Genomic DNA, 5,979 nt, shown 5'->3' with positions numbered 1-5,979 from the left:
CTTTACCAAAAAAAAAAAAAAATCTCAAATTAGTGTATTTATGTTATATTTACCAAAAATTAATTTTTATATCATAAAAGTTTATATTGTTATATTCATATCATATTTATCCAAATTTTGCCCTAGTTTGTGACATTGGAAATTAGTTTTGGGCGTATATGGCACTAATGTATTAGTTTGGAAATTTTGTAGGGATACGAAATTAATTTAATACAGATGTAACAGAAAATTAATTTCATGCACTTTTTTGCGATGAAAGATCAGATAGGGAAAAGTCAATTCGATGGAAAGGCATTTCTTGAAATGACAATTACGCCTTTTGGAATCAAAGTACAAAATGGCTCCGCGTGAAGAGCCCCGTACTTTAGCCCGCGCGATCTCCCTTCGTTACAAGCAGTTGGAGCAGAGTCGCTACAGAGTCCGAGCGAGTTCGCTGGAGAAAATCCACCGACTCCGCCGTGAAAAGCCACTCCGAGATGGCGGAGAAGAGCAAAGTCCTGGTGATCGGAATCACCGGACTCATCGGAAAGTTCGTCGTGGAAGCCAGTGCTAAGTCCGGCCACCCTACCTTCGCTCTCCTGGCACCGCCGTCCACTCCCGACCTCGTTGAAGGTTTCAAGAGCTTAGGCGTCCATGTAGTTCTGGTGTGAAGCTATTCCCGCGCGATCGCCTTTGTTTCCGACATCTGGTTCTGCTTCGAGGAACCGAAGCGTCACCTGCCGTTAAATCTCGTTCGCCGTCCTGAGATACGTCTTCAACGGTAGAACCGGAGTTGATTTTCGTCTCCTTCGCTCGCTCGATCGAGTTGATTGGAGTCATGTTGTGATTTGGTGTTGCTCTTTGTCATTTTTCACACTGCCTGACAAATCATCTCAGCTTCGCGTGTTGATTCGAACGAGTGCATTTTCAGACAAATCTCACAGAAACTTCCTTATGTTTTAGCCGTTTATGAGACAGCTATAGCTAACGTAGCTGCACTGACCTGTTCGTCAGATGTCATGGACGAGAATTCTGTGGATAGTAGCTTGTTTTTTTTTATTTGGCATAGTATTTTTTTTCTTGTCTGATAAAGGTCTTGAAGTCTGAATCTCTCCTTTTCTTAGTCTTCCTGCCAAAACAGGATTTGTTGATGATTGCTGATTTCATCGATAGTTTATTCATGCTCTTGGTCATTTGATTATCAGGGAGACATAAACGATCCAGGTACTCTGTTGAATGTGATCAGGCAGGTTGATGTGGTAATCTCTACAGTTGAGACATCACCAGAGGACCAATACAAGATTATTGCTGCCATTACAATAGTCGGGAATATAAAGGTGGTGCTGTTTCGAATGATTTTGTCCTCGTAATCACTGTTCGTTTAGCATTTGATGATACAGGTTGTGTTAATTTAATTATTTCCTTCTGGCATAAGTGCAACACCTTCTCCTTGTGAGCTTCGCTTTGATGAAATGGGATGCATTGGCTCATTTATCTGTAGACTTCACATCTTTTTTCATCTTAAACGGTCATGACTTTGTGTAGAAGTCCCTGTGTGTTTGGGTTTCCTCTAGGTCAGCAAAGAAAAAAACGTAAGAAGTTTTGATCACTCAATACGGACTATGGACGTGTATCCCAGCGCTTTGATCATGAATTCGCGGGGAACATGAACTAGTTTAACCTTGAAATGGTCCTTTTCAGGAGTATTGTTGTTGCATAAATGTTACCCCACGCCACTTACTGGTATAGTACTTAGTAGTAACTGTTGTTGCTGCGGGTGGTTGACAGCCAACAATGAATGAAACTCAGCATGCTCCCAAAAGGCGATGGACTTTCCTCTGATATCTTAGCACTCGTGAAAGTGTCCATCCAAGCAAGCAGCATGTTTGCATATTTTCTGCTTGATAGAGTTATCTGGCTGCCACCTAACATTTAAATCTTCACTTTCTATTTCTTCCATTTTTCTAATAGCACTTGGGCTAGAATTTACTTAATTGCTCAATCTTTTATTTTACTTATGATCATTTTTTACTCTGTTATAGTAACATATTGACAAAAAATAAAATAAAGTTCGGTCTTGTATAAGTTTGTTTTGTTTTATTTTGCCAGAACTCATATAATGTTGTCGGATAAGGGCAATGTGCTCTAAATTTTCATTTCTTTCCAATAGAAATGTTTCTTCTGATTTGGTTATTTTTCTTTCTAGAGATTCTTGCCTTCAGTGTTTGGAAATCATGCGGACCGTGTCCATGCTGTGGAGCCAGCAAGAACTTTTTATGCTGCTTACTATACCGGCATCCTCCGCCTTCTTGAGGAACTGGGAATCCCGTATACCTATGTGTCTTGCAACTTTCTTGCGGGTTGGCACCATACTACTTTGGCATAGCCTGGGGCTACAGCTCCCTCTAGAGATAAAGTTGTCATCTTAGGGGATGGTAATGCAAAAGGTAAGTAGCAATTTGTTGATATACGTATTCTGATTCGTCGGGATATTTCTGTACAATTTTTACAATTTAACTACGGAAGTGATCAGATTGAGGGTAGTTCCTGAAGCTTGAGAATTTCAGGCAACCCCCTATCTGGAGATGTCGGGCCTTTTACATACATTAGTCTTGACTTCCAGAGACTCATAAATGATATAAAAGCGATGTTGGTTATCTTGGCACAATGCAGCCTGGTCAGCATATTAAGAAGGTTATCTTTATGCATCTGGTTGAGAAAAGAACATACGGATGCATTCGTCTCTAATAAAATAATTATTTCAAGAAAGTTCTTTAAATGTGAGGCGAAAGTATCTCTAGGAAGATCAAAGTTTCTGTGTTATATTTATTTGCGAAATTCTGAAATTCTCACTGTCAATATGCAGTGGTGTTTAACAGGGAGGATGACATCGGCATCTATACCATGAAAGCCATGAATGATCCAAGGACCTTGAACAAAATTCTCTACATTAGACCTCCTGCCAACACCTACTTGATGAATGATCTCGTGTATTTGTGGGAGAGAAAGATCAGCAAGACCCTGGAGAGGGTTTATATTCCAGAGGAGCAAGTTCTGAAGAAAATTCGAGGTCACAGATGCATTATTATCAGATTTCAGCATGTGGAGATTGTCTCTATTCTCTAAGATATTTAAACCTTTTGATGTCCATCGGTCTACTTGTCCACTCATATTGCAGATGCGAGATCTCCAGATGATCTGATGTGGGCCATATACCATTCTATTTTTGTGAAAGAAGACCAAACTAACTTCGAGATTGAGCCGTCATTTGGAGTGGAAGCTTCGGAGCTCTACCCCAATGTCAAATACAGCACCATGGATGAGTACCTTGATCAGTTTGTCTGATTGTCTTAACTTATTGTGCTTGGGGATTTGATTTCTCACATCAGCTTGGACTCAGAAATGGTTATACTGCTTCTTACGAACCTAGTGTGGAACGTCGATCCCATTAATCATCTCATGGCACCGTACAACCTCCAGTTTTTGAGACATACTATGAATACTGAATGAATGTGTTCTCATCTGTGCTGTGTGCTTGGAGCAGTCACTTCTGTTTTGGAGTTGTTTTGGGTTGAGGGGCTAGCTAATAAATAAAAAAAGGAAAAGGGTTTATGGTGTCGTGCCAAAAGCCTTCCCCAAATTTGGGTAGAACCTAATTGACTTCTCAACCTGTAGAAGACTTGATTAGACAAATTGAAAGTAGCGGTAAAAGTACAGAGGTGAAAAGTATGAATCTTCCTTTTTTATTCTCGTAGTGGAGTACAGTTGATACTCACTTTTCTAAAATCAAATACTTTGTACGGCCTAGAAGATCTCCTCAGAATCTAAACTCGAGGTTTACTTAATAGATTTTTTTTTTTTTTTTAGAAGTCAGCAAAGATGATATTTGTGTCGCCAGTTGTCGAAGGGTAAGTTTAAAGAATAGCAGGTTAAAACCCATTCATGAATACCTTGCGGTGTTGGTTGATCCTTAATGTTTCGAGGACTGTTATGGGCGTGGAACAAGCAAGGAGAAAGAGAGGCATGCATGATGAATCTGGACACCTCACGAACCAATTTCTTTACTAATCATGGTGGGCGCGGACTCGTGTCCTTTCCTAATTAAGAAAGTCCAATAAGGCGATGTTTACGTAATACTGCGTTTACTTTACAAATGAGGTAAATTGCAATTTCAAATTTCATATGAATGATCTAAGTATAAAATCTTTTTCATTTAATGATAAAAAAACTATCTTACTACGGGCTTAATATATGTGTATTGAACTCACTCTTTAAAAGCGGAATCAATCTAAAAGCCTCGGTTTCCTTTTCTTAAGAACTTGTGAATTTGAAAATATAGAAATCTTATGTTGCCCAAAAAATGAAAAAGAGTAATCTCTTGATCAACCCCGCTCTGGAAAGAATCTAGTGCACCTCAAAACAATCATTTACCGATATGAAATGTCATGATACCATGCAAGCACATGCACGTTGGATAGCTCATTGCCCTTTCATATCATTTTCACTAGTCTTTTCATATGATATAAAAAAATGGTTTCAACTTTTATTTACATGAAAAATCATTGTAAGTTTTAATGGTCTAATATCAATCGAGAAACAAAATCATCATACAAAAGAAATCTAATCCTTCAAAATTAAGATTACTTAAATCTTATTTTTAGTAAGTTAAGTTTTCTTATTTCACAATAATTTGAATCATCTCTCAAACTCGACAAAATCTTTATTGAAGTACTTTATATTAGATTTTCTTCTGTTTCTATTAGTCCACTTCGCATGTACTTCTTTTCCAGCTAATGATGATATCAAGAAGCTCACATAAACGACATCTATGCCTTTCTGAAATTTAAAAAAAAAAAAAAAAAAACAGATGGACGATTCATCTCGGATCCCGCCTACAGTGTTACGGCCTGAGACCGAGCGAGTTCGCAGGGAAAAACCACACCGCTGGCGGAAAGAACCTTAGGTGGCCACGAAGAACAAAGTCCTGATGATCAGAGGCCTTGCATGCCTGAACCCAGCCTAGTATGCTAGGAAAAGGGCTTCACGGGGATCCGAGGTGGGCAACCCTCCCTTTTGGAGGGGTTGGCGGAAAGCCCAATGGGGACGTTATCCCATAATCCCAGTTAAACCCCCTGTCATGGGGGCTAACTGGGCACCTTGGGATGCCCGATTCAGGGTGGAGCCGTTTAAGGACTTGCTCAGGTCCACCTGATGATCGGAGGCCTTGCATGCCTCGAAAGTACATAGTTGAAGCGAGTGCTAAGTCCGGTCAACTTACCTTTGCTCTCGTGAGGGAGCCTGGTCTCTCCGGTCCCGCCAAGGCCAACATCGCCCAAGGTTTCAAGAGCTTAGGCGTCAAATTTTTCATGTGTGTATCGTGTTGTGAGTAGTCACTACGGTGCAATTTTGTTCGTTTCCGACATCAACTTGAACCGTAAGTTATATAGGATTTTGCTTCTCCGCATCCCGCTAATCATCTCACGGCACGTGCAAGTTCCTAATACGAGGACATACTAGGAACATTCGATGTGCGAGGCGTCTGTGCAGTGCTCGGAGGAGTTACTTCTATTTTGGAGTTTGATATGAGTTTTTCTATTTCTGTATACTATACGTTTTATGTCGTCGGTGTGGGTATTGAATTTGAGCCACTGATGATGTTCGATAATTCACCTGATTTCCTGGTCTTAGACTAAAAGATAATTGTGTCTTAAGCTCCATTTATTTTCAATGAAAAATAAATAATTTAGAAAAAATAATATCTCAAAAATGATTATTTATATCGCTTATAAAAAAATGGACAAAAAATATTTATGTCGTCTACAAAAATATTTAGACATATTTTGTTGTTGATAATAACAACATTTTTCATTGACTAATCATTTTAAAATATGCAAGTAATCATTTTCTAGAAGAATATTTTTAAAATTATTCATTTTTTACTAAACAAATAAAGTTGAGTAGTTTTTCATGTCTAAATAGTCCATAGGCAATCATTGTGGT

At 39.0% G+C, this 5,979-nt stretch overlaps 1 pseudogene; it reads left to right on the top strand.

Annotated features, from left to right (window-relative positions):
* Window positions 1-476: 476 nt before the first annotated feature.
* Window positions 477-3,324, top strand: LOC104453220 (annotated as a pseudogene).
* The last annotated feature ends 2,655 nt before the right edge of the window (window positions 3,325-5,979 follow it).

Source organism: Eucalyptus grandis, chromosome 7 (assembly GCF_016545825.1).
Source record: "Eucalyptus grandis isolate ANBG69807.140 chromosome 7, ASM1654582v1, whole genome shotgun sequence".
NCBI classification, from domain to species: domain Eukaryota; kingdom Viridiplantae; phylum Streptophyta; class Magnoliopsida; order Myrtales; family Myrtaceae; genus Eucalyptus; species Eucalyptus grandis.
This window is presented reverse-complemented; position numbering and strand designations above follow the sequence as displayed.